At 32.2% G+C, this 27,773-nt stretch overlaps 2 long non-coding RNA genes across 2 annotated transcripts in view; one reads left to right on the plus strand and one right to left on the minus strand.

The window, feature by feature from the left end:
* LOC140433256 (uncharacterized) lies at positions 1–27,676 on the minus strand. The gene is made up of 3 exons (XR_011949903.1): positions 27,549–27,676; positions 19,542–19,606; positions 1–188 (listed from the first exon to the last, which is right to left on the minus strand). It is a non-coding gene; the product is annotated as an uncharacterized lncRNA (long non-coding RNA).
* LOC140434367 (uncharacterized) overlaps positions 1–27,773 on the plus strand; it is a 1,119,986-nt gene that overhangs the window by 1,063,985 nt on the left and 28,228 nt on the right. The gene's annotated exons all lie outside the window — the stretch shown is intronic.

Raw genomic sequence — 27,773 nt, forward strand, 5'->3', positions numbered from 1 at the left:
TTCACACGATCCCACGAATTACAAATTTAGTTATATACTCCAGGCTCGATCTGTTTTGAATTGGAATTTTCCATAGATGTCTATTTTTTGCTGGAATCACAAGGATGTACCATGTATCAATAATCACGATATGCGCCAGTCGCAAACCTTGTCCTTAATTTTCTCGAATAACTCGAGAGATATTGCATCTACAAAAAAAATTATAAAATATATATATTCATATTTCAAATTTACATAATATTTGACCAGTTAGAGATTTAAAATTTCAATGTTTATTGTTTAAAAAATTGTAATAATTAGGAAAAAAAAGTGAAAAAATAGAGTTTCTTCTTTAAATTTTTTCGATTCCTTGAACATAATTTACATAATACTACTAAAACGTATGCTAAATTTCGTTAGGATAGGTTTAATATTTTTTGCATACTTTTGCAATCCAGGGCCCGCAAAAAAAATTGCAAATTTGCACTTTAAACAGTTAATTTGTTTCATAAAAAGAAGATCTTAGGCTTTCAAACGCACTTTGAAAAATTTAAATCGGTCATAAACAATTATTTCTCTTATAAATAAATAAAATAACGTCACAAGTTTTATACATCGCATTTATACTTTGATAGACGCTTCGTTAAAAAAACCGCGAGTGAAAGATGGTTCGTTTTTAAACAAATACCCTTTTTTTGTCAAGTGGAGGAGACCGGAGGTAGTTGACTAAAGGGGTTAGTCGAGTTAGGGGTTAGTTCTTAGTTCCATCAATGTGTAACAGATGTCGCCTGTAGACACGATATCTGAACTGCCCACTCTTGCGCCTCCATTTTACAATATCGCTGTTTTGTGTCGGTGAGAACGAGAAATCTAGAATCATCCTTGGTAAGTAATTATTTTGGTTCTCAACATTTTCGTATTGTTATCTATAAAATCGTTCGTCACAAATTTTACTGAACATTTTTAAGAAGTAACATACATTGACCATAGTTTGACGTGATTTATTCGTATCTACATTAATGCACGTCTATCATACGGCCCTCGGAATGACAGGGTAACGCATGGGGCTTGTCGACTAAGCCGTTCTGGAGTCTTTTGACTTAGTCGACAAACCCCATCATGTACCTACTCAAATTTCAAAATTTGTGAACAAAGTTGGTATTTTGCAGTGAATAAGTTAATAGTGATATCGAGGCATTTGGAAACTATTCGCAACTGTTTTATTGCATATGTTTCTCCAAATGTCTGAAGCATTAGGAATCCGTCAAGATGGATGAAAGAACAACATTTTTTGAAATTTTTGAAGCATTTTGTGTTTCACACAAGATGTTCTAAGGAGCGCCTTTTGCTGCTCGTCAACCGTGAATCCCACCTTTCTACCAAGGCGTTATATATTTGTAAGGAAAACAGAGTAACACTTTTATCTTTCCCTCTGCACTGCTCGCATAAATTGCAGCCTCTAGATAGGAGTGTTTACGGAACCCTAAAAATACTGCAATTCAACTATCGATAACTGGATGGTGTACAATCCACATAAGACATTTTCCATATACAATGTTACTGGCATTGTAACATACAAAACCAGCGAAAACAACAAAAATATTTTAACAGTGGTGCAAGCTAAAGTCATGGAGAATCCACCGAAAATTCTAGAACATTTCCCAGGTGTCCACGACAATTTGTCTGCAAACACAGTCGCATCGACAAAAATAGAACCCGCAAGTTCGATTTTCCACTGAGATCCATTTTCAAAAGCAGGTTTTGGACAAAATTCGAGAAAATCACGGAAGATGAGAGAAAGTGCCATTTTCCCGGAAGAAAGTCCGAATCCATGTACATCCAGGGTGAAACTAAGTGCTTAGTATGTAAAGAACCCTATCGAAATAGCACTAGAGGTGATGAGTGGGATTGCAGCAGATGGGCGGGCTCACATCAAATGCACGAATAAAAGTAATATCACTTTTTTCATGTGCATCAATTATGATTCAGATGATGATTTGTGAGTTTCGTTTTTAATTGTTAGATTTTCTTAATGTCAATGGTCAAAATAAAAGTGAAAAATTTAATCTGCATTTGTTTTTGGCCTGTGTCACTATTATAACCCTTATGATATCACTAAGAAAATATTGAGTCAACTAACACCAGGCCGTTAGTCAACTAAACCCGCACCCGGGACTAGTTCTAGTTGACTTAAGTCAACTACTTTTTATATAAAATATATTTTTACTAAATTTTTTGCATGGCAACATGCATAAAAAAGACAAAAAAATTGTTTTCGCTTTAAAAGTCGCTCAAAGTGCTTTGGACGTAGGGTGGGGGTAGGCCCTCAGGGGCAAAAAGTGAATAAGCGAGTTCAAAATCATAACGCGCTCCAAAATTGCATTTCATCGGCTTCTTGTCATTCGATTTTGGCCTTTTTTTCTTTTAATATCATATTTTCAAACACCTATTTTAATTGCAAAACGGTATATTTGCAATAAACAATTTTATGCCATTCAATATTCGCATTTTCTTTATGTGCAGTTTTTGTTTCTGAACTTCCAAATTACATAATAAAGTGAATTTGTATTTTTAGTAGATATATATATATATATATATATATATATATATATATATATATATATATATATATACTTATATATTAAACCTAGAGATAAGATTAATACTATTACAGAAATCAATATTAAATTTAACAGTCTTCCGGTTGAATAGCGTCGATTATTATTACGCCGACCTTTCGACATCCTCTTCGATGTCTTCTTCAGGGCTTCCGAGGTCTCAGTCTCCCGAGCCCCTGACACTACTACACTGATCACTAATCATAATCAATGCATTAGTGGTGTTAGAAAATCCCCGCGCTCTTCCCCACTCTGGCTCCCACGCCAACCTCCACCATCCATGGCACCATCGAAGGTATAAATGACCCTTTATCTATTGCCAGCACCAGTAATGCATTGATTAGTGATCAGTGACGAAAACTATCCAAAAAATTGTTTTAAAAAACGTTTTTCACAAAACACATATTTAAAAACATTTAAATAAAATTATGTTATAAAATAATTATAGAACAGGTAGTCATAATATAAAATTTAGGTTATACATATTCTTAGAACATCTATAAGAGTACGTATGTGTGTGTTTATTTTTCTAGTCACAAATTTCTTTCCTCGGGATTTTTCAACTCCACTATCTTTTATAAAACTAGCCATATATCTTGAAATTCTATTAGGACTATCACATATTTACTCCAAAATTTTAAGCATGGACGTGTCTTCTTTTTTAGCAAATCTACCTCAAAATCTAAATTGAATATCAGTGAATATGTGGTAAAAGTTAATTTTTCAGTATTTTTCCCATGCATTTTACAGAAATAATTTGTATCAATTAAGAAATATTTGAGAACGTAGATCTTTTGAGAAGAAAATTCTCACACGAATAAAACACTCGTGATAATATAAATAATAATATATAGCAATATTCAAATGTATGAACATTGAGAAATATTTTTGTGCATTTGTGAATCAAAATTTATTTCGAGGAAGTTTATTAATTCATTTATAAATTTGACACTAATCGGCATATTTATTTGTGAATTTCGTAGATAAGAAAATGAGTTAAATGTTATGTAACTGTGTATCCTGAAAGAAAACGAGTTTTTAAACAGTTTTCTCGACGTGAGTTATATTCGAGTATATTTTTTTGACATGCACCTGGCAAATTAGAATCTTGATGGATTTTTAATTTAAAGAAAGTATTAATGTCTTAACCCATTTACGGCCAAAGGTGCGTAAACGCAACCTTTATTGTTAATTTTTTTTGGCCCGAAAATAATTTTTTTAATGTTCTCTTTTTATTGAAGTAACATCTCAATAGATTGAGGTATATAGTATCATTTTTCTTTTGATAAAAATATTACTTTTTAAATATTTTAAGATTATTATAATTTTGCATAATTTAATGATTTATGCACATCTTCATACAAAAAATTTTTCCGATACTAATTATAAACTTAATTCATATTTTGTATTCTATAATTATAAAAATATGTTGAAATTTTTATTATTCTAAAAACTTATTCATTCATACTTTAAAAATAAGGTCTATAATTGCATGTTTATACGATGGATTCGTATACGCACCTTTGGCCGAAACCATATTATATTTTTTTCGTAGACTAAACAATCTGAAATTACGATCTCGTCAATAGTCAATACTATTATATTTGCTTTTTTCTTAACTTAAATCAGTTTGAAAGTTTCCTTGTGTTTATTTGTTTTATATTCCATATAAGTTGAAATAAGGTATGCTAAATTATTATCATATGAATGCGTGTATATAGTAGTAGCATATTTTTAGTAGTGCATGTTTTTGTTTATTTTAGTAAATTCTCGAAATAGGTAATGAAGAGGGCACTAATTACTAAAGAGTTAATGGCTTTGTTAGAAGAAGACTTAGACTGTGAAAATGCTGACTCACTTGATGTGGTTTATGTGCCGCCGGAAACAGATGAAATTTCCGATGTAGAAGACATTGATGATAATATTATTGGTACAGAAGGAATAAAAACAGATATTGCAGGTATATATGAAATACAAGTGAATGGGAATTCTGATGATGATATTCCTCTGAACCACAGATCAAAACGTCCAAAGAAAGAACCAGGCAAAATAATAAATCCAAATTTGTCCCAAGTTGGGTAAAAACAGATACTCCTTCGTACTCGGCAGTAATTCAACATCAGTCTGATCAATATTTAGAAAATATAAAAGCCAACCATGGAGGCAAGTCACATTGAAGTTTTTTTACTCTTTTTTGATAAAGAAGTAAGTGAGAGCATTCGATATTTTACAAATATTCATGCATCGCATAATAACCGCCACAGATTTAAAAAAATTTATTGGCATATGTATATTATCTGGTTATCACAGTCTGCCTCAACTTGATATGTATTGGTCGAAGGATGAGGATAAAGAAGTGCACATTGTAAGAGAAAGCATGAGCCGACATAGATTTCGTTCAATCAAACAGAACATACATTTGTCAGATAACACCTTACTGAATAAAAATGATAAATTTGCAAAATTGTCACCAATTTTTGAAATAATTAACCGAAAGTTTGCACAATTTGGAGTCTTTGCAAAAAATCTTTCCATTGACGAGGAAATGGTTCCATATTTCGGGCGACATTCGTGCAAAATGGCCACATTGTAAAAAGAGACGATAATAGTGCAAGAAGAAAATGTCGGATGTGCAAAAGTAATACTATTTATTTATGTAAAAAGTGTACAGTGCATCTACACCCCGAATGTTTCGAAAATTTTCATCTTAAAATTTAATTTACAGTTAAGATACAATATGTTCCTTTTTTAAAAATTGTATGCATATTCGGCCAAAGGTGCGTATACGCACCCACCTGTTTTTCCTTTCATGAGAAAAAAAATTCTTTTTGGTTGTAAATTAGTCTTAATTTATGTGTTTTTAATCCAATAAAATAAATCAATTGTCAAATTTCTCTTTGTTTATTGTCTCGGCCCTTAATGGGTTAAACGAAAATTTAAATAAATTATAATATTTGTTTAAGTAGATAAATGCAAATATCCGTGTAATTTCATTAGTATGTGTATGGAGAGAAGGATGGCATTAGACAAAGAATATATTGGCCACAAAAACTTTGTTAAGCTTAACTGTAAAAGTTTTGCATCGCTAAAAGTTATGCTCATTTTAAAAGTGGATTTTTTCGTGAAACGATTAACGAGTTCTGCTATTTATTTTACTATTTTAGACTTACACACAGGTTTATTCAAACTTCTCATTTGGGCTTATACCAGGTCGAAGAAAAAAAGGACGTGTACGAACTCATCACTATATAGCCCCCCATAAAATTATTAGACCCTCCGAGATATAGTAAACTGATCACCGGCATCCTTTGGAGATTGGTAAACTCATCACCGCAGATAGGTAAACTCATCACCGGGATTTTTGCCTGGTTTCTAATGCGAAAGATTGCCTCTAACCTGTTATACTTCTCGTTTATGTGATAATTTAATAAATTCAGAAATTATTTTAAGCAAGTTGCTTAAAAATTTAACTTAGATATTAATATGTCTCACGGTGTGGCCTATTAGACGGATCTGCCAATCTAAATGGTTTTGAGATCTAAAAATTTAGTTGCATAGGATTTCGATAGTGAACTTTAAAATGAAAATATTTGTCAACATGTGCTATTTTTGTTTATATCGGAGGTAGTCCCCAACTTCGTTATTTGATTTTCATTTTCATTGCATTTTTATATTTCTTATTGAATTCTCGAGATAATTTGTTAAGCACACATTCGGTCTAAATCTTACCGTTTTGGCGTTATTTGACTATCTTAAAAATAATAGACGATTTTGGACAGTTAGTAAATATAAAATATCTAAAAAATAGGAAAAGCTGAAAACTTGAGTGTGCTATTAGTGCATAGAAGTCGAAGTTAAATTTAATTTTTGACACGTGCAAAGCTTTACATTTTATGGCATCATTGGCGGAAATTTTTAAATTTAAAGTAATTAGCAATGCATTTATTGTGACAGAATGCATCAAAATGCTTAAGTACAGTTTGCTGTACTTTATCTTTTAATGACTTGTACAAGGATCCCACAACTACAGTGCTTTTAAAAGCAATTTTTTTACATTTTTTGGTTAGTTTTCGCCATTATTTGTAGGAGTCAGATGAGTTGTCCAATTCATTTTATAAACATCATGACAACTAACCTCAATTAGTGTAAGATACAAAATAATTTTTATTCTGTAATTTGTACTAATTTTGTTTATTGTAGAACCCTGATGATGCAAATAAAGATTTGCGAAAGCTTGGTAGACTAAAAAGAGTACTTCTTTGTCCTATCTTCGGCTGCACACCCAAATAGTCGTGTTTTGTAGTCTAACTGATCAGCGTTGACTACAAGCGTTTATCGCTTTTTTAGTATATATATATATATATATATATATATATATATATATATAAATAAGCAGTCCAATTAAGTCGGTATCATATGCAAAAATTTTTTATTTTTAGTTTTATGAAAAAAAATTTAATCTCTAGTTCTGAATGATCTAGAACTTCAATCATCAGAATCAGATATTAGTATTCTTTAGTCATTTAGGCGGTTCGGTAAACAACATGAATTTTATTAAGACTCGAGAATATCCACAAATCATCCTTTTTTTGACAAACCGCGTATACAATTAAAAAAAATTTAATATCTGATCATTGGTCATCTGATCTAATTTTTAGATCATTCAAAACTTTTTATGTAACATAATTATTTCAAATTCATAAAACTAAAAATAAAAAGGTTTCACATATGGTGCCGACTTTTTTCACCATTTCGAATCACATTTATATAAATGTGATTTTAACAATTTAATCAGAAATCTCAAAATGTAATAAATATCAGAAAAGGTAATTTACAGCAACAAAGTAATATTATGCCTTACCTACAAGAAACATCTTCTACAGTTAACTTAAAGAACTTAATTACGCTGATTTTTTTCTGTTTGATCAGGATGATTCGCGAAAACCAGTGCGAAACAACTCAACAAAAACGGTATAAAATTTCTACTCACCAGTTGTATGACATTTAGCCTACACCCTTTCGTCACACAAGTTCACAAAAGGCAATTCGATTTTTTTAGAGTCTTTCGCAATTGAAATTTGAAATTATTCATAATCATCATTTTTTGTCTGCGTTCGCTCAGAACGTAAACAATTAGCAGTTCACTATCCATGTTGAAGAAACAAGGGCAAATGAAGAGAAATTCTTCTTTTCGCATGATTTTAGGTAGCTATTAATAGAATTTTGTAAAATAAAAACCAATAAATTGCAGTTGCATTTAAGACATCTGGATTTGGATTATTCTGTGAAATTACCAGAAACTAGCCGTTTGCAAGGATTTTATGGTCTATACCTGAACCGGGGTGCAGGTACGCCAGTGATCAGTTTACCGATCTCTTAGGGTCTATTTTGAAAACCCTACTTTTATGGCGGTGATGAGTTTGTACTATGTACGAGGGTATTTATGGTAATTGGTGATGAGTTTACGTGTACCCGAAAAAAAAATGTTTTTCTTATGTTAAGTTTGAGACACCCTGTAGTGAGAACAAGGTGCAAGGGTGGGTTCATATCAAAACCATGATGTAGTCTTAGATTTTGTAAACATTTTGTCTTTTTAGTTTCCTTGTTATCTTGAAAACCAAAGAAAATAGACGTTTTTATTCTTTAACATATGTTTTAACTGAAACAATACTAAATATACAATAAAAAATAACAACACTTAACAAAATTTTAACGAAAGAAACAACATAAACTAATATCCCCTGTTGCCCTCTCCACTTCTAATAACAGCTTCACATCGCCTAGGCATGCTGGATATTAAGCGGTATTGATTTTGGGCTGTGGAGTTTAACATATCAACAACCATATTTTCTATATCTTGCAGGGTAGCAAAAAGGAGTTGACAAAATCTTAATGATCTACCTCCAAACAATACTCCATATATAGTCAATATGATTCATGTCGGGACTGCAGGAGGACAATTCAATGTCTGTATATTTACCTCACCTAAATATTCAGTAACGACACGAGATACGTTAGGTCTTTTAAGGAAAGAAACAAAATTTCTGTAATGTACCTCTCGGTCTTTAAAGAGCATCCACGTCAAGACACCAAATCCGTTCTGTCAAGAAAATTCCACCCCAAAACAAAGCCTCCATTAAATAATCGCTCCTCTCTTATGTTGTGCTTGCCGCTAACCTTGTCGACAAATAGAAATAGGTAGAAGCAGAGGGGGAAACACGCAATGTTAGTTATGTTTCTTTCTGTTTTTAAAGTTTTGTTAGCTGCTGTTATTTTTCATAGTTAATTTAGGATTATTTCAGTTAAAACACATGTTAAAGAATAAAACATGAGACTACACCATGGATTCGATGTGACCTAGACTATTAAAATAACTATTGCAATGATCTCACATGAATTCGTGCCACAACAATTTAATGCTTTCTGTATTGCAGCAGCTTCGGATTTAAAAATGGAACAACAATCGAGAATTCGATACTTTTCAGCATTGTTGTTTGAAACAAAAAAATGCGAAACAAGCACTTCCTTGTAATAAATTAGTGTTAAATATTTCCCCAAAACGCTTAGTATATATTTAACTATTAGATTTGTTAAGAGTGGAAAGTCTGAATAAGAAGGCAATATGATGGTTGATTTGTCTATCAGAATTTTAAGATCTTGATCATAGAAAGGAAAGTTTGCTGGCTGTAAAATATAAAACTGGTATGGCTAAAAATCACCAAAGTGCAGAATTGTTCAAAACCGCTGTTATCGAAGTCAAGGCAATCCCAGAAGACAACGTGATTGAGGAAAAGAGCCTTATACCAAATTCTTTGGATGCCATTCCAGGCATAATGAACACCAAAATAGTACAATGGCAAAAAGGGTTAGACGTTTCAATACAGTTATATCAATACGAACATTTTCATAAAGAGCTAAAACTATCGAAACTTTCTAGCCTGTGTAGTTGAACCTGAGAATGGTTTTATGATGCCTTCAATCGAATCTCCTATTGCCAAAGAGCCCATGATAACAGATAACTACTTAAATTGTAAGAATAGAGTAAGCATTTAGAAATCTGTATACAACTCATCTTCTTCGGACGATGAAGATTTAATGACTATATCTCGTCAGCAGGTTAAAGATAAACAGATTGATGTTGAAGCAAAAGCAGTGTTATGACAAAGAAAATATAATGCATTCAAATCTTGTATCAGATAGAACATTCTTGCTTGGTTAAGTTCGTACTGCGAAGCCAAATATTTTCTTCAGATATATTGCTACCTGTCAGACAAGCGTCGATGACGATGATGGGGAAATATTAGTAACCTTTTTGAGATTTGTGCGTTACTATATCCGAAAATTTAAACTGGAACCAAAGGATGTATCATATTATTAACTTTGACTAAATAATCAGTATTATTCCAACACCATTGCTGAAAAAAAAATAATCTAGAATAATATTATTTTGATAATGATATTGAAGTTTTCGAAATTCTAACTGATTCAAACTTTAATAAGATAAATCTATGATTATAGAAGTTCCATTAGATTGACTTAATTTTAGTAAGAATTTATTAGTAGTAAGAGTAATTTTTCTTTTTGTAAACAATATGGCAATATTCTTCTTCTTCTTATTGTGCCGTCTTCTTTCGAAGGTTGGCGATCCAAATGGCAATTGTAGCTTTGGAAACTGCTGCACGAAATATTTCTGTGGATGAGAGGTCAAACCATCTCCTCAGGTATTTTAACCACGAGTTCTGGTGTCTTCCCACTGATTTTTTGCCCTAAACTTTACCTTCCAATATGATTTGCAGTAATTTATATCTTTCACCTCTCAACACATGACCCAACTATTGTATTTTTCTCTCCTTAATTATGCTGAGTAATTCTTTTTGTTTACTTAAGCGCCGAAGTGCCTTACCATTGGTAACTTTTTGTATCCATGGAATTCTTAGCATCCGTCTGTATATATACATTTCAAAGGCATCTATTCTTTTTTCTGTTTCAGAGTCCATTGTCCAACTTTCACAGCCATATAGCAAAACAGAGAAAACGTAACATCTCTGATCATTCGAATTCTGAGCTTGTAACGATTATTTTGTCTATCACATGGGGTATTACTATGGGGGTTGAAAATTGGGGAGAGAAATTACGGGGCTAGAGATAGGGCAAGCAAAATAAACCGAAACTTTGGCGAACGGCCACTCAGGGTTTATTTGGAGAAATGGGTCGTGGATAAATGAATGGCAAGGGGGCTTGGATTGGTGCAACTACAAAAAGTAAAGCAAAAGTGTACTTACATAAATTTCCTGGAACAAAACACAAAACAAGAAGGTTCTCAAGCTATTTAAAATGGACGCCGCTTTGAAGAATCTTCCTGCTGGATGAAAGAAAAGGTTCTTCCTTCCTAAAAAAAGGGTTAGAGAATTAGTTAAGAGAAATAAACAAAACGGTTTAGGGGAAAAATTAAATATTTATTGTTGTCTCTATATATGTCCTATCCGTTTACAAACTCTAGAAGTTGAAGATGCTACAAGAACAACAATTGTAACAATTGTTACTGAGCGATAATTTGTAGCATAAATAAATTATTACAAATGAAAAATATATTTTTAAATGGGACTATACATAAAGGTTAACTTAAAAAAAAACAAAACAAAAACAAGATCTGTTATGATTAGGTATGTGTCAAAAAAATAAAGCTAGGTGTCAGATGTCAATATTAAATTTTAAAATTGAGAACAATTAATATGTCAATATACACAACCACAACAACGACGTACTGAACGAACAATAATTAACACCGGCTCAGAAGAAATACCGGACATAACCGACTATGAAATAAGAATGGCCCTAAATCAACAAAAAACGAATAAATGTCCGGGAGAGGATAAAATTACAGTCGAAATGTTGAAAATCGGTGAAAGAAAAATAGAACAGGTATTAAATATTTTATTTAATAAAGTAATTGATGAAGGAAAGATTCCTCAAGAATGGTACAACTCCGAAGTCATTTTAGTATTCAAGAAAGGAGACAAAGCAAACATCGAGAATTACCGACCAATATCCTTGCTCTCACATCTGTATAAATTACTAACTAAAATCATAACCAACCGCCTAACACATAAGCTCGATTTCTATCAACCTATCGAGCAGGCTGGATTCAGAAAACATTTTAGTACCATAGACCACTTGCACACCGTAAGAACACTGATAGAAAAATGCACCGAGTATAATGTTCCAATTCATATGGCGTTCGTCGATTTCCATAAAGCATTCGATTCCATCGAATTATGGGCAGTGCTTGAATCTCTAGAAAATGCACGTATAGATTCAAGATACACTAACATAATTAAAAACATATATGAAAATGCCACCATGCAGATAAAGCTGGACGAAAGCACAAAAACTAATCCCATAAGACTACAACGGGGAGTAAGACAAGGAGACACCATCTCCCCCAAACTATTTACCCTTGCTCTAGAAGACATTTTTAAGAAACTAGAATGGAACAATAAGGGTATCAACGTCGACGGATCATACTTAAACCACTTGCGATTCGCAGATGACATAGTTTTAATAGCCGATAATATCCAAGAATTAAATGATATGTTACAACAATTTAATGCAGTTTCAGGAGCGGTAGGCTTAAAAATGAACTACAGCAAAATAAAAATACTGAGCCGAGACCAGACAAATATAACAATACAAAATCATACCATAGAAAATGTTGAACATTATGTATATCTAGGTCATGTTATCAAACTAGGAAAACCAAATCAAGATGCTGAAATTAAAAGAAGAACACAACTGGCATGGGGCGCTTTCGGCAAATTAGCATATATCTTGAAAAACACCTCCATTCCTGTAAACTTAAAGAAAAAGGTGTATAACACATGCATACTACCAGTTTGTACTTACGGCTTGGAGACAGTAGCCCTTACCAAAAAATCTGCTAAAAAATTAGAAACAACGCAAAGAGCAATGGAACGAATCATGCTTGGAATATCACTAAGAGACAAGATTAGAAACACCGAGATAAGACGTAGAACGAAGATTAGGGATATTGTGGAAGAAATTGCAAAAATGAAATGGCGCTGGGCAGGTCACGTAGCCCGATATAATGACAACAGGTGGACACGGAGAATTCTAGAATGGAGACCAAGGACGACAACAAGAAGCACGGGAAGACCTCAAAAAAGATGGGTAGATGACATAAGAACAGTGGCAGGCAAACAGTGGATTAGATTGGCGCAAGATAGAGAAAGATGGAAGCAATTGGGAGAGACCTACATTCAGGAGTGGATGGAAAATGGTTGACAAAGAGAGAGAGAATATGTCAGCTAAACCACATCCTAAGATCTACAATTTTAACTTTAACAATTTCTTAAACTGTTATGAAAGCAATTATTATTAGAAAACGTTTATTTTTCCTTTAAAAATCAACACAAAAGAGTTACCTGGATTTCACTAAAATTTCTGGGGTTAGGAACTGGACACTCTCTGCCACACGAACAAATTCATCTCCAAACTGCAAAAAATATTCTATAATATAAATAAATAAATAAATAAATATATATATATATATATATATATATATATATATATATATATATATATATATATATATATAAATATATATAAAAATAAATATACTGGGAACTCGTCTCCTTAAAAACTCAACAATGGAACATGTTGAAATGAAACATTTCAAATTTGTTGAAAAAACGCAGTTTTACAAATATCTCAAATGAGATACGGCATACAAATAAAAAACAGTGATTACTCTTACACATTACTGACACATTACATTACTGTATAAATCACTTTTTATAACCAATTTGCCGGTTTACTCAAACTACACACGCCGCCGTCTGTTCTCAATGACAAATCTTTTAAACCTCATAACTGCACTATTAGCTGCTCACGAAATTACATATTTTTCATAACATAAGACAAAAAAACGAAAAGAGATTACAAATTTGACGAAAAATTTGGACTAACCTTATCTTTAAAATTCATTCGCCCAACTTGGTATAAACAAAACATATAAACGGGAATATTTATTTAACGAGCAATATTAGGCGGCTTGACGATCAAAGAACACCGAGGAAATTTGCATCTGTGATATATAAACAAACTTTAAAAATGTGTTTATTACCAACTCGTCGACGCAAAAAGGATTGAAAGAATATTTCGGTGTTTTAACATTACGAGGGAATTTCAATATATACAAAAGAATTTAAAAATGCTACAAGCTCTAGACTAAGGTCTGATCTTGTAAAAAATGTTATCATGTTCATGAGTGTTTTCCTCGCTTGTTTAATTCTCGATAGGATTTCTTTTTTTGGATTACACTAGCTGTTGATATTTGCTCCCAAATATTTTATGGAATTTACCTGTTGCATTATTTGTCCCTTGGCGTACAAATGTACGTTTGTTGGTATCTTTGAAAATACTGGAATTTTAGTTTTGGAAACATTTAGATGTAAACCGAACATTTCGCTATGACCAACTACGGCATTTATTATATTTTGTAGTTCTTTTACGTTGCTTGCTATTAGGACGGTATCATCAGCGTACCTGATGTCTACGCTGGTTCCGTTAATCTTGATTCCACCTTGAACCTCGTCTAATGCTTTACTGAATATAAATTCCGAATACACATTAAATAATAGCGGTGATAAGACGCAACCTTGTCGCACTTCTCGTCAGATTCATATATCTTCGTATGTTGTGTACTCTATTTCAATGGCAATATAAACGAATACTTTTTTATTTAAACTTTTGTTTATAATCTATATATTTGCTTACATATACCTTATGATGTCAATATTCTTATTTCGGTAAGATTTTTGTCATTTCGGGAACAGTTGATCATTTCCGGGAACATTACAATATTTCAAAAAAATACGCATAAATTAGGATATATTTAGTTATAAAACATTCGATCAGTGTATACTACCAATCATGACATACGGCTACGAAACTTGGACACTAAAGAAAGAGATAATATCGAAAATCGATAGAGCGATCACTCAAAGATCAATGGAGCCATGCATGCTAGGTATAATAAAGATAGATCGAAAAGGAATAGAATGAGACCAAGATGATGTCCAAATTTAAGATGATACTATGACATAAGGAAATAAGTCGGTACAATGAATATGTAAGGGAGGCTGCACTATAATCGATAGAATATGTTGAGAATGATGATGATGATGATTTAACACCATCAATAACCATCTGCTTAGAGCAGCTGTCTCGATAGTACGCATAGCCTTGATGATGCCAATCTTCAAAACGAAGGCTGCTCTGGAACGAGAAGAAATCTATCATGAATCTATCGTGAATATACATATTCTGATACTGCATTATCCATTATTCCATCTTTTAGCATGGTCTATTTCTGTCTGTCTTTCTATTAATGTAGTAATCGAGATGATTTTACTGGTGCGACTCCTTTTTATAACATGATTTTCGCTTGGTATACATTAGTTGTTAAATGTAGTGAATGTGTTGAATGAATAGTGACGCTATACTCTAATAATATTTGTTCTTTTTAACTTTTGTTCAAACTTTCTCTTTGTGTGTTGGCGATTTAAAAGCCATTTTAAACTTTATCGTAAAAATTGATCACCGTTAATTGAAAACTCATTTTTCTGAGTGTAAAATATTTTATGAAGAAAAAAAAATTTATATTAATTATGTCTCTAAAATCAAAAGATATAAATGAATATAAACTCACTATCAATTTTTAATTCAATACTAAGAATCAGATGTTAATAGTTGGCTGGAAAAAAATATAAGAAAACCCTTATTCCCTCTGCTTAATATGCGCTTCTTCAAAACTCCTGAACAAGAAACAAAGAAGAATTGTTGAAATACCAAACGCCCCTAGCGTGTATCCCGCTTGTTAAATAATTTATAATAAACTTTTTTAAAGCCTGTGCACCGTTCTATTCAAATTTAATTAATGCGTATTAAAAAACTAAGCAGAAAGGCGATATCATCTAGTTAATAATGCGGGCACAAAGCAAACAATTAATAGTTATCAAAGTAATTATCGAAGAAATTAACACTATCATAAATTACTTAAGGTATTTACTAAGAGCGAAAGTCGATTATGCTGTCAGCGGTAAAGAAAAACCGCCTTATTTGTTCACTTAGATCCGTTGAAAGCGGAATACAATGCAATTTCTTGGATATTTATGCAGAAGTGGTATTGGTATGTATACTCTTTAGATTTTACTAGACTACAACTAACACCAAGATTAGCTTATTATAAAAATTCTTATTAAATTTATTTAGTTGCCTTATTAGATCTCGTCGAATTTGCTTTCGGCGAGATAAATAAAATTAATATGTATAATAGATATGTAGGTTAATGAAATGTTATGTCCGCTTATTACTGAATTGTTAATATTTTTTATAATAACACTACACATTTATGATTTTTAAAGTTTAAAAAATCTTAATATTGTTCTGAAGCTATAACAAAATATTAATATTTGTATTTAATATATGCTTTTAAAATCGTATTTCTTATTTCTGTAAAAATTTGGTTTAATAATTTTAGTAATTTTCAAAATTTGTTAAATATAATATAGAATTTATTCATCATATACATTTTCTATATTATTTATACAATTTTACTTTATTTTCATTTTTTATTTTATCTTATTTTTATTTTATTTATAAAAAACATTTGTTTTTTTAAATTTAAAAAATTTAAATTTTTCTGTAAAAATTTTGTTTAATTATTTTAATAATTTTCAAAATTTGTTAAATATAATATATATATTGTATTCATCATATAGATTTTCAATATTATCTACATAATTTTTTATAATTTTATTTAATTTTTTATCTTTTCCTTTCATTGTTACGTTGTCGTCAATCTGTAGATCTTCTATGTCTTCTTCACTTGTAGATAGATACTCTGTTTTCGCGAGGTCTTTTTGGTCTTGTGCAATCAGTACTTGATCGTCTGCAAAACTTAACGTATATAGGTATTCGTTTCGTACCGGTACTCGATGCCTTCGAATTTTCTTTTCCATGTAGTCAAGGCTTTCTCTAAGTATATTTTGAATAGGGTTGGAGATGTGGAACAATCCTACAACTGAAGGGTTGTTGTGGTGAAGTCTCCTATGATTCTTGTTCCCATTTTACACTTTATTTTCTTTATATAGATCTTTTGTAACTTCTATGAGTTCCGTCTGTATTTCTAATTTGTACATTGCCTCCCATAGTTCTGAGTCATACGCCTTTCTCAGGTCCACAAATGCCAAATTTATATCTATATCCCCTATATCGGGGATCTTCCCCGATTTTGCCTTTTATCGCTTGCTCTATCTTTTCTCGTAGTATCTTCCCACATAATCTCCCTATTGATGATATTACGCTTATTCCTCTGTAGTTTTGTACTCCTCTGTCCATTCTTTTAGGGAGCTGTACTCCATTTATGGCTTTCTGAAATATCCATTTTATCATCCGCTCTAATTTTTTTGAGCCGTACTTTATAAGCTCCAGTGAGATGCCTCCAGGTCCCGGTGCTTTCTTATTTTTGATTGCTTTTATGGCCGTTCTCATTTCCCTATCTATTATTTCTATTTTTTGTTGTGGGGATCTGCTTCGTCTTCGCCTGTTTTCTTTTCCAATGAATTGTGGTCTTTGTTTTGTTAACAGTTCCTTGTAATTAATAGTCCTTCCATTCTTTGTCCTGTATATTTCCCTGTTGAGTTTTGTTTCAATCCTCTCAGTACTTTCCATGACTCCGAAGTTTTTGTACCTCCTATGTATGTTTCAATATTTAAGCTGGTTCTTTCCTATTCTTTTGTTGTGTTATTTGTTTTTTCACTCCTCTATCTTTTTCTTTATATTCTTATATAAAGTTCTTATTATAAACTTCATCGTTGTTTGTAGTCAGCTATTTTCTGTATAGTTGCTTTTTTTCTTCAATTATTCTTTTTATTAGTTCATTTATTTCATAATAGTGCTGTTTATTTGTTATATGTCCTTTCTCTTCAAGGGCTTCGAATGCTGCTTGTTTTATACTCGTCTTTATCATGGTCGTATATTTCTTGGATGTTCCCGTAACTGAATTTTATTAATTTTTGGTCTAGATGTTGTTTGTATAGTTCTCTTATTGACTGTTCTTAGAGTAGGTCTATGTTGTATTGTTTTTCTCTTATAGTGTTCAACGGTTCTTCGGGGTTTTGTTATGTTTAAAATTAATGCCCATTTTTGCTGTCAGTAGTTTATGGCTAGTTTCACATTCTGCTCCTCTTCTGACTTTCACATCTTTTATCTTTATTGTGGTATCTTATTTGACTATTATCGATTTCAGCTTTCGTGTTTCTTGCGTCCATGTATATTTATGAATATTTTTATGTCTGAAGAATCCGTTGGTGATTTTTAGGTTGTTTAGTTCGCATAATTCAATCAGACGTTTTCCGTTATCGTTTTGTTCATCCTCTCCAAATCTCACCACTACTTTATCGTTTTCTTTTCTTTCGGTTCTGCCGTTAAGGTCTCCTGTTATAATTATCTCCACGTTCTTCTTGATTAGCTCTATTTGGTGTTGAAGTTTTTCCGTGAAATTTTCTTTTTCTACTCTCGGAAAATATCGTCTGTTGGTGCATATACTCCGAGTATCACTGTCTCTTTACCGTATATGTCTATATGCATTTTAATTATCCTCCCGTAGATTGGCTCCCATGTTCTAACCCTGTTCTTCCACTTATTTTTGATTAGTATTACCATTCCCACTCCTGCCTTTGTTCTACATTTCTTATTAACTCCGCTTCAGCAGGGATATGTTCTTCTATTGTTTCCATTCCATTTCCTTTCTTTTTGGTTTCTGTTGTTACTAGTATGTCGATGTTGCTTTCTCTAAACTCCTTGATCACTTCCGTCGCCTTTTTGTTCCATCCTTGTATATTCCATGTGGCACATATGAATGTTCTATGTTTTCTTCGTTTTAATTTTTGGTGGAGCTTTAATATTTGATAAGACTGGGTCTTCTAAACTCTACGCAACATTGCCCCACCCCCCCCCCCCCCGCCCGTATCCGATAGAGGTGTGGATGTCCACCCGGAAATATTTGGGTTTTTCGTCTTGCGATTTTCTTTCTTCTTACCCTTACGTTTTTCTGTGTGTTAGGTTGCTAATTCCTAACGCCACAACACCCGTTTGGAGGACCTTTTCTTCAGTCGCCCATTCTGGATCGCTGTTGGTTCTTCCGCCCTCTCGACCATTGTGACTTTTCCAGCCATCCTCTGCTCTTGAAACCGTTGACCGGTTTTCACCTGTACCCCAGGCAGGGTAATTTTTTATAATTTTATATAATTTTTTCCATTTTTTTATAATTTTTTTTAATTTTCCATAATTTTATTTAATTTGATATAGTTTTAGGTAATTTTCTTTGATTTTATTTAGTTTTATTTAATTTTTACTAAAATTATTAAATTTTACTTAATTTTACTAAATTTTGCTTAATTTTATTTAAATATATTTAATTGTATTTAATTTTATTTAATTTTTTATAATTTTTTAGAATTTTTTATAATTTTATTTAGTTTTATATAATTGTAATTATATTTAATTTAATTTAATTTGTTATTTTACTTCATACCAATATTTTAAAATCAAAGGTGTAAAATGTATATTATGTCGATTTTTTGAGTTACGCTAAATAGGCACACACCGAGCGATAGTATTCACTTCAAAATGCAACAATACGCTAGATTCTCTCTAGTAAAAATAATTCTCTCATAAGAAATGGCATTTACGAACAATAATTATCTGACAGTCCAAATCATACTTTCGATAAATAAAGAAATATTTCAAAACCCCTCAGGTATTTTTCTCAAAAACGGTTAAAATTATCGTGTTTCAACAAAACTATTAGTATTAAGTAACAATAATATTTACATCATTACATTTTCTAATCAAACTTACTAAAAAGTATTACCAGAAAAAGTTTCGGTCCAATTTCATCATCAGGAATCCTTCACGTGACGCCCCTGTAAGAAATTGTAAAATTATAAATAAAATTTGTACTCTGTCTAACGTTATGTGTCTGTGCTAATTTTGATAAAGAATTTATGTATATTAATATAGTGACATTATTAGTATAGTAAACAAAAAAAAATAAACTTTAACACACTATCTCTCTCAACAGCAACGTTTTATCGGATAAAAAAGAGAAATGATATATTTGCATTGTTTAAAAATAGTCAAAATAGTCCAAGCTGTGAGAAAATGTTTCTAATTCGTTTTCTTTACGGATTATTGTTCAAAAATGTCCCCTTTAAACAAATCTGAAAGGAGCCGGGCGAAATTTTTGGGCAGCCATAGTTTAAACAATTTGTTTAAAAAAATTTCAAAAGTTTTTTTGTGTCATAACAAAACAGGTATCTTGTCATTTTTCATGATGTTTAAGCCACAAAAAACTTTAAAAAATATTTTCCGAAGCAAAAAAAGGTCAATTTTGGAATTTGTTAAAAACAATTGCTTAAACAATTTTTGCTCAAAATTTCGCCCGGCACCTTTCAGATTTGTTTAAAGGGAACTTTTTTAAACAAGAATCCGCAAAGAAACCGAATCAGAAACATTTTTTCTACGAAAGAGGTCTCACAACATGGACTAAAAATTTACTAATTTAACTAAAACACGGAATAAAAGCAGATGTTTTTTCTGCTTGCTGTCTTCCTAAAACCGTGTAATTATATAACCTGTAACTTGCTTTATAATTATGATTAAACAGAATTTATTACTTATGATATATTTAAGGTCAAACATTTGGTTATCGAACCTTGAACATTACAATATATAGACAGTCCAAGGTCATTTATTGGTTTGTAACAACACAAAATAGTAGGTGTGAACTTAGTGATAAAAGTGGTATGTCCTTGTGAGAAGGCTGAAATTAATGGATTTTTTAGTTCTACATGTACTCTTAACTTTTGAATAGGATGTTTTAAAAATCGCCAGTTTTTTACCCATTGTTATGGGTTCATTTACGGAATGTGGTTGAGTCACTCCTATCGTTTAGAAATATATCATAGCTGTTAACTGGTTAGGGATTTGTATTTAAACCAAAAATAAATCTTGGTGGATAATACCTAGAAGTGATACTGAAAGCGTAAAGTATATAGAATAGTAATTCAGAAAGAATGTTAAGTTAAAGCATAGTGATGATGCTAGTAATAATTTTGTCGACAATTTTAAAATAATTCCTATTTCTGGTATAAATGGAGATTTGATAAAAAAATGAGGAAACGTTTACATCAGAAATTGTATGACATTATTCTGAGAGTACGGCAACATCAGAAAATGTGGGAATGGAATGGAAGCGTTATAATACCCGTACATAAAAAGAGATAAAGAACAATTTCGAAACTATAGAGGCATATTAACACAGCGTGTTTCAAGAGCCAATTCTGACCGAAGAAAAAATTAGAGAAGCCATTGAAACACTTCTTCTTTTGGTCTATGTTAAGATGTTGGCTATCACCATATCAACAACATCATATCAGCATCCGCAGTTCTACAATCGTTCGTCTTCCTTAGACTTTTTCCTGAATAGTCGTGTTACTTGGTTGCATTGTAGCTCTTGTATAATAATAACTGAAATGTGGCAAAGAAAAGAAACCCTTATGGACTCGAAAGTAGTAAACTGCCTTAAACTGAGGCAATATCCTGCTCAACATGGTATATTAAATATTTTCCAACTTTTAATACAGCAGAATATTTCAATACAACGAAAAAATAGTGAAAGATATTAGTGCGGCTTTTGACCTATCAAAAATCGATTATATCTCTACAGCGAGATAGGTTATTGAAAAACTTTAGATTTAGCTTTTTTAGTTATTTTAGTTTGTTTTTATCGTTTTGGTCGACAAAATTTGGACGACCTATGGGCAATTAATGACATAGGAGTTTATGATTTTTAGAACGGCCATGGCATTATATAGATTTCGATTTCTCTTATCCTGCCTACACTTTGATGGCATCAAAACTTGTGCAGAGCGAAAAAAATAAGATAAGCTGGCCCCAATTAGAGAGACATTTGGTCAGTTTGTATCAAATTCAAAAGCTGCTTTTAGACCAAGTGAATATCTGACCATCGATGAAAAGCTTGAATATTTTCGGGAAAAATGCTCTTTTCGCCAATATATTCCTAAAGAGCATATTTGCATTGGTAGATGCTAGATGTTTCTACACGTTAAACATGGAGGCTTATGTCTGTAAGCAGCCCAAGGGACCTTTCCAGCAGAGCAACACAGGTAAAGACATGTTTATGTATCTAATTGAGCCATTATATAAAACTGGTCGTAATATAAGCTTTGATAACTGGTTTACCAGCTACAACCTTATGATACGCCTCTTATCTGAACACCGATTGACTTCACTGGGAACTGTTTGAAAAAACACGAAGGAGTTGCTGTCACGTCTAATTTTTACAAAAGATCGGAGTGTGCTATCTAGTATGTTTGGTTTTCAAAATGATTTATCAGTAGTGAGTTATATGGGCAAAAAAACAAAAACGCTGTTCTTTTTTCCAATTTCCACCATGATGATTCCATTAATACGAATACAGGAGAACAAAAAAAGCAACATATAGAGTTACTTTTCATAATCTAACAAAGGGAGGTGTATACATTGTCGATCAGCTGTCAGCAACATAATATGATGTAGCTAGAAATTGTCGCAGACAATTTACAAATTTATTTCTCTCTCTTAAATACTGCCGGTATATACGAACGAATTCGTGATTTACCGAAATAACACAAATGATCATAAAATTACAAGACATGCTTTTATTGAATTACTGGAGAAGGAGTTAATAGACGAGCAACAAGAAATAAGACTACAAAACAACAAGCTACCTCGTTTAACACGCTAACTTACCTTCAGTTTGAGCGCACCTGTAGACAGTGAAGAAACCCTAAGAAACGACGATACGAAATGTACTTACGAAAATCGGATAGAAAATCGCAATATTTTTCTGTTGAATGTAAAAAAACAATATGTATTCCTCATTCCGTTATGACATGTAAAGCCGCAGATAATGCTACCGATTAATTTGATCTTATTATTCATTTGTTTATTTCGAAATATATCGTTTTTCATAGTGCTACGGCATTTCAGATAGTTGGTTCTACCAGACACCAGATCTAAGTCGCTAGAATTAAGTACCAGACTAACCCAGGGTTAAAAGTTGGTAAATTGCTTTTTTCTCGATAATATAATAATTTCTGTAGATTCTACCATGACTAAGGTTAGGATTTCTATTTCATTTTTGAACAAATTTGTGTCTTTTGATTGTTAGGATACATGCTTTAGGTAAAAGTAAAGGACCAGACGTAAATACAAAATACTTTTATTTTTATTAAAAGCGGATTAATATTTGATCTAATATTTGGGCAGTTTTAATACTAACCTTCCGTTACTCGCGTACGGTGTGTCAGACTGGCTGTGGGGATTTAACAAACAAATGTTCTATTACGAATTGATAGTAATTAAATTAACATGAACTATTCCTTCGATAGCTCTGGCGAGATGAATGAACTTTAACTCATAGGTGCAAATAATTATTAAAATTTAAATGGTTGCAATAAACAATCAAAAACAATTTAAAGGTTGAGGTAAAACTAGGTGAAGAACTTACCGCTAATTGAAGAGCTAATTACCATGATTTAAACTACTTTACGAAACAACGAACAAACCGAATTCAATATGAATGTATCGATGTACTAGCGGGTGCGTCTGTTCCTCTTAACGACTAAAACTCTTGTGTGTTTTGCGGGACGTATTTTCGAGCCTCAGCGGTACTATTAAGGGGCCGTAGGAATACAGGGAGGACAAATGTTTTGATTAGTTTACACAACCATATTTGAATTTAAACACTGGCCCTGTAAATAGTTTCCAGTAACTCTGATTGTAGTGAGGATTTGGAATTGCTTTTCCAAGTCTTTAGTGTTCAGTGTTCAGTCGTCACTCAACTGTGGGTGAAGTATATGTGCAGTGTAAAAAAGAGCATTGTAATTTTATTATTAGGCAACACGGTCCGGTACACCGGGTGCACATTTTTGTGCTTTGGATCAGATATCGAAAGTTTTACTCTGTAAGGCAACTTCTTTTTATTATTTTCAATGTTTATTATATTTGTATATTTATAGGTAAACAGATATGGATTACGAGAAGGAGAAACAAAGATTATTAAAATTATTTGAGGAAGTATCCACCGACGAGGAAATGTATGAAGATGGTGATGAAAAAAATGAAATTGACCATCTAGAAGAACGATCTGAATGTAGTGATACTGAACAAGAATTTAAAGACGATCACAGAGAAAGAAACTGTTAGTTTCAGAAGGGAGCCGAACTTTATAGGTAAAAATAAATTAACAAACTGGAAAAAAAACATTGTCCACCGAAGAATGTAAGAACACACAATCAATACCAATATATTTGTATGATTGCCAGCTATAAAAGAATTTGTTAAAACTTAATCAACACCTATTAACATCTGGAATTGCATTTTTGACGAAGAAATGCTAAATCTAGTTGTCTGTACCAATATAAAAATTGAGAGTGTTACAAATGATTACAACAGGCAAAGAGATGCGAAATCTACCGATATTGCCGAAATCAACGCTCTTATTGGTCTTCTGTATCTTGCTGGTATTAGAAAAGTAAACCACATGAATTTAGGGGATCTCTGAAGAAGAGATGGTACTGGCATTGAAACTTTTCGGCTTATAATGAGTAAGCCTAGATTTCAATTTCTTTTGCAGTGTCGCGATTTGATAACATTCATACAAGAAATGAAAGAATACAAGTAGATAAGTTGGCTCCAATACGAACATTGCTAGAAAAATTTAACAGCAACATAAAAAAATGCTATTCTCATTCTGCTTATGTTACCATTGACGAGAAACGAGAAGCTTTTCGAGGAAAATGCAGTTTCAGGCAGTATACATTCCTTTCCTAGCAAGCCGAGTAAATATGGCATAAAAACTTTTGCTATTTCCGATGCCGAACAATTCTATACCAGCCACTTAGAAGTGTACGTCGGAAAACAACCAAATGGCCCTTTTTAAGTTAGTACAGCGACGCAAGGCGTAGTAGAAAGACTTGATGAACATATTTAATGAACATCCTTAATAGGAATGTTACTCTGTATAATTGGTTGTGTAGTGTCCCTCTAGCTGATAGCCTTAAATCAAAAAATTAACTTTAGTGGGTACAATACGAAAAAATAAAAAACAGTTGCCACTAGAATTTGTACAAAATAATGGCCAGTGCATTTATTCAATGTTTGGTTTTTACGACGGAATCACCTTAGTTTCGCATATTCCAAAAACCTAAGATAATAATTACATATAATGAGACGAAGAGTAGGTGTAGTGGATAAATTATGTGCGCAATATAATTGCGTCCGTGCCACAAGACCATGTCCTATGGTTCCTTTTATAGTTTGTTGAATGTAGCAGGAATAAACTCTTTTGTAGTTTATACTAGTCTAAATGAAGAATCTAAAACACCACGTAAAGAATTTTTACTGCAACTCTCGATGTTACTAACCAGGGTCTATCAAAATTACGGGCTATGTCTACCAACTTACCCAGAACCATCAGAACGAAGCTTAGGAAGATTTGTGACTTGCCAGTGGAACAAGTACCAGTCATAACACCCGGTACTCAAGTCGCTATGCTGTTTGTGATTGTGCGGAAAAATAGGAACACAAAATATTATTGCCAAATATGGACAAAATACCTGTGTTTGGTACATGTTACACCATTGTGTAATTTATGTTTGAAAATATTAATTTATGTTTCTTATTTTTTTCTTTTTTACAATTATGTACTCGTTATTTTTGTTTTTTTTGTATATTAAATGAATGTTTTAAGTTCCTAGTAAACAAATTTAGCAATATATTTTTTTAATTTCCAAATTTTTTGTATATTAATGGATCACTATAAAAACTAGCTAACTTTTCATTAAAGTAATATAATGTTGGAACAAACGCATATCTACAAAATTATATGATCATATTTTCAGTAAGATAATAATTATTGTACACAATTTTCAAAAAAAAATTAAAAAATATTACTGACCCATATTTTCGGACCCGGTCTGGTGCACCGTGTGCGAGTATTTGATATCAAAAAATTGACGCTAGTAACGGAAGGTTAAACAGCGAGACAAAAACTCAGTTTTATCTTTTAATTGTAACGGGAATATTTTATTACTAATAATATTATTTCTTATAAATACTTGTTTGGATAAAGTCAAACCAACCAATATAACTTTGATGAATAAACCCTCTTTAGCCATCCATCTCTATGTATATTTTCTCTCATCAACATTATATTTTTATAAGACGCTCGCCGAGCTTACTTCACGGATGGTGGATGGTGTTATACCAACACTGAAAAAACTACTAAGTATCCAAACGTTTCAAAGAGATAAACACCGAGTAATTTATCGATGCAATTAATCAAGTTTGTTTTACGCCGAGACCGGCGCTATATAAACACTAAATTGGTTACTATGAAGGATTGTTTATCCGTGATAAACAAACGATCTGCTGATACGTGATGGTATTGGAAACGATACGTTTGATTTTACCGACCGAAAATAAATGGCAGACAAGCTTGGTAATCGATTTTTAAAGTTTTGTTGATCAGTATAAAACGGTTTCTTTTCAAACATTCTGCAACCAAACAGATTGCGGCGTAATCTGATTGACTACAAAGAGTTCTTTGTACAGAATCTGAAAATGACTTTATTCTTCAGTTTTGTTTTCATTTTTGTTTGGTGTGAATTTTCTTGACAAACACAGTTTTTATATTCAATTTCTTAAATTCTCACAAAAGTCAGCTTAACAAACATTCTTTATTTGAAACAAAAGTCCCTTTTTGGTCACTTTGAAGCTCCCAAACTAATTACTTATAGACCATACCCAAGATGATTCATTACATCTGGAGATCTAAGGCCTCGTTTATATGGCAATGTACTGCACGATTTGAAAGTTTTGGATTTATATTTACGTTTAAAAGGAGCTTCTTCACATTAACATCTCTCATTCGGACCAAAAGCGTTTGTCTACAGATACATGTTTGATGGACTCACTGAATTTCTGAAGATATAAATAAACATTTTCATACTTTCTTACTAAACAACAAATTAATAAATCGTTGTATGTAGTTAAAAATTCGTTTATTTTTTAATAATGAAATTAATTATTGGTCGGTTGCTATCCGATGAAAGTGTAATTTTGCGCGGTGTGAATTACATCATATAGTATCTATAATAAAGTACATAGTCTCGTAAAGCTCTGGAGATATTAGGAAAAGCCAAAGGATCGGACAGGCATTGGAAAACCAGGTGATTATCTTTGCTTGCGCAATCCATGTCTAAGTCAGAAAACAGAAATTGATACGCCTTGTGATCCCGCTGGCAGCAGGCGCTATATCGGTTCCGGTTTGATTATTGAGAAATGTGTAACCGGGTCTGGGGATGCAAGCGATCAGACAACCCAGACAGCATCTATGACTGTAAGAGATTATCTCATCTTTTAAAAAAAATACACCTAGTAAAATGGAATGCACGAATCCTTCTTCTATCTAGAAAATTACAATGTCTTGGAAAAGTGGACTGCAAAAGTAACTTACGAGATCATAGTATTGGCAAGAGTGGGACCTCTTTATCATAGATGACAATCTGACCACATGGAATATATATATATATATATATATATATATATAAAATCATTAATTATAATCTGAATTCTTCGGAATCTTTTAAGGAATATACATTAATTAGAATTATTGAATACGTTCAAAGGATACGTTTCGATGTTACCTCTTTTAAATAAAATGTAAACAACAATAATTATAAATATTTTCATGTCTCGGTCTACTAAATCTATTCATGAAGTATTAGGTATACTTACTTAAAAAGTTACAGTGACCCCATCATGGTCTTTGAAGGTTAAACGTAATAAGTAAACGAACATGAAACACTTGGTGTACCTGCCTACTGCTGATCCCTAAGCTAAGATTAGTCGCGAGCCAACGATCCCCATACGTGTTATGTGTTGCCACGCCATAATATTAATTTAATTGTGAATTATTCTCCATCAAGTTATTCGCGATGTATAAAGGTTTCATTTTACATT

This window comes from Diabrotica undecimpunctata, chromosome 2 (assembly GCF_040954645.1).
Source record: "Diabrotica undecimpunctata isolate CICGRU chromosome 2, icDiaUnde3, whole genome shotgun sequence".
Classification (NCBI taxonomy): domain Eukaryota; kingdom Metazoa; phylum Arthropoda; class Insecta; order Coleoptera; family Chrysomelidae; genus Diabrotica; species Diabrotica undecimpunctata.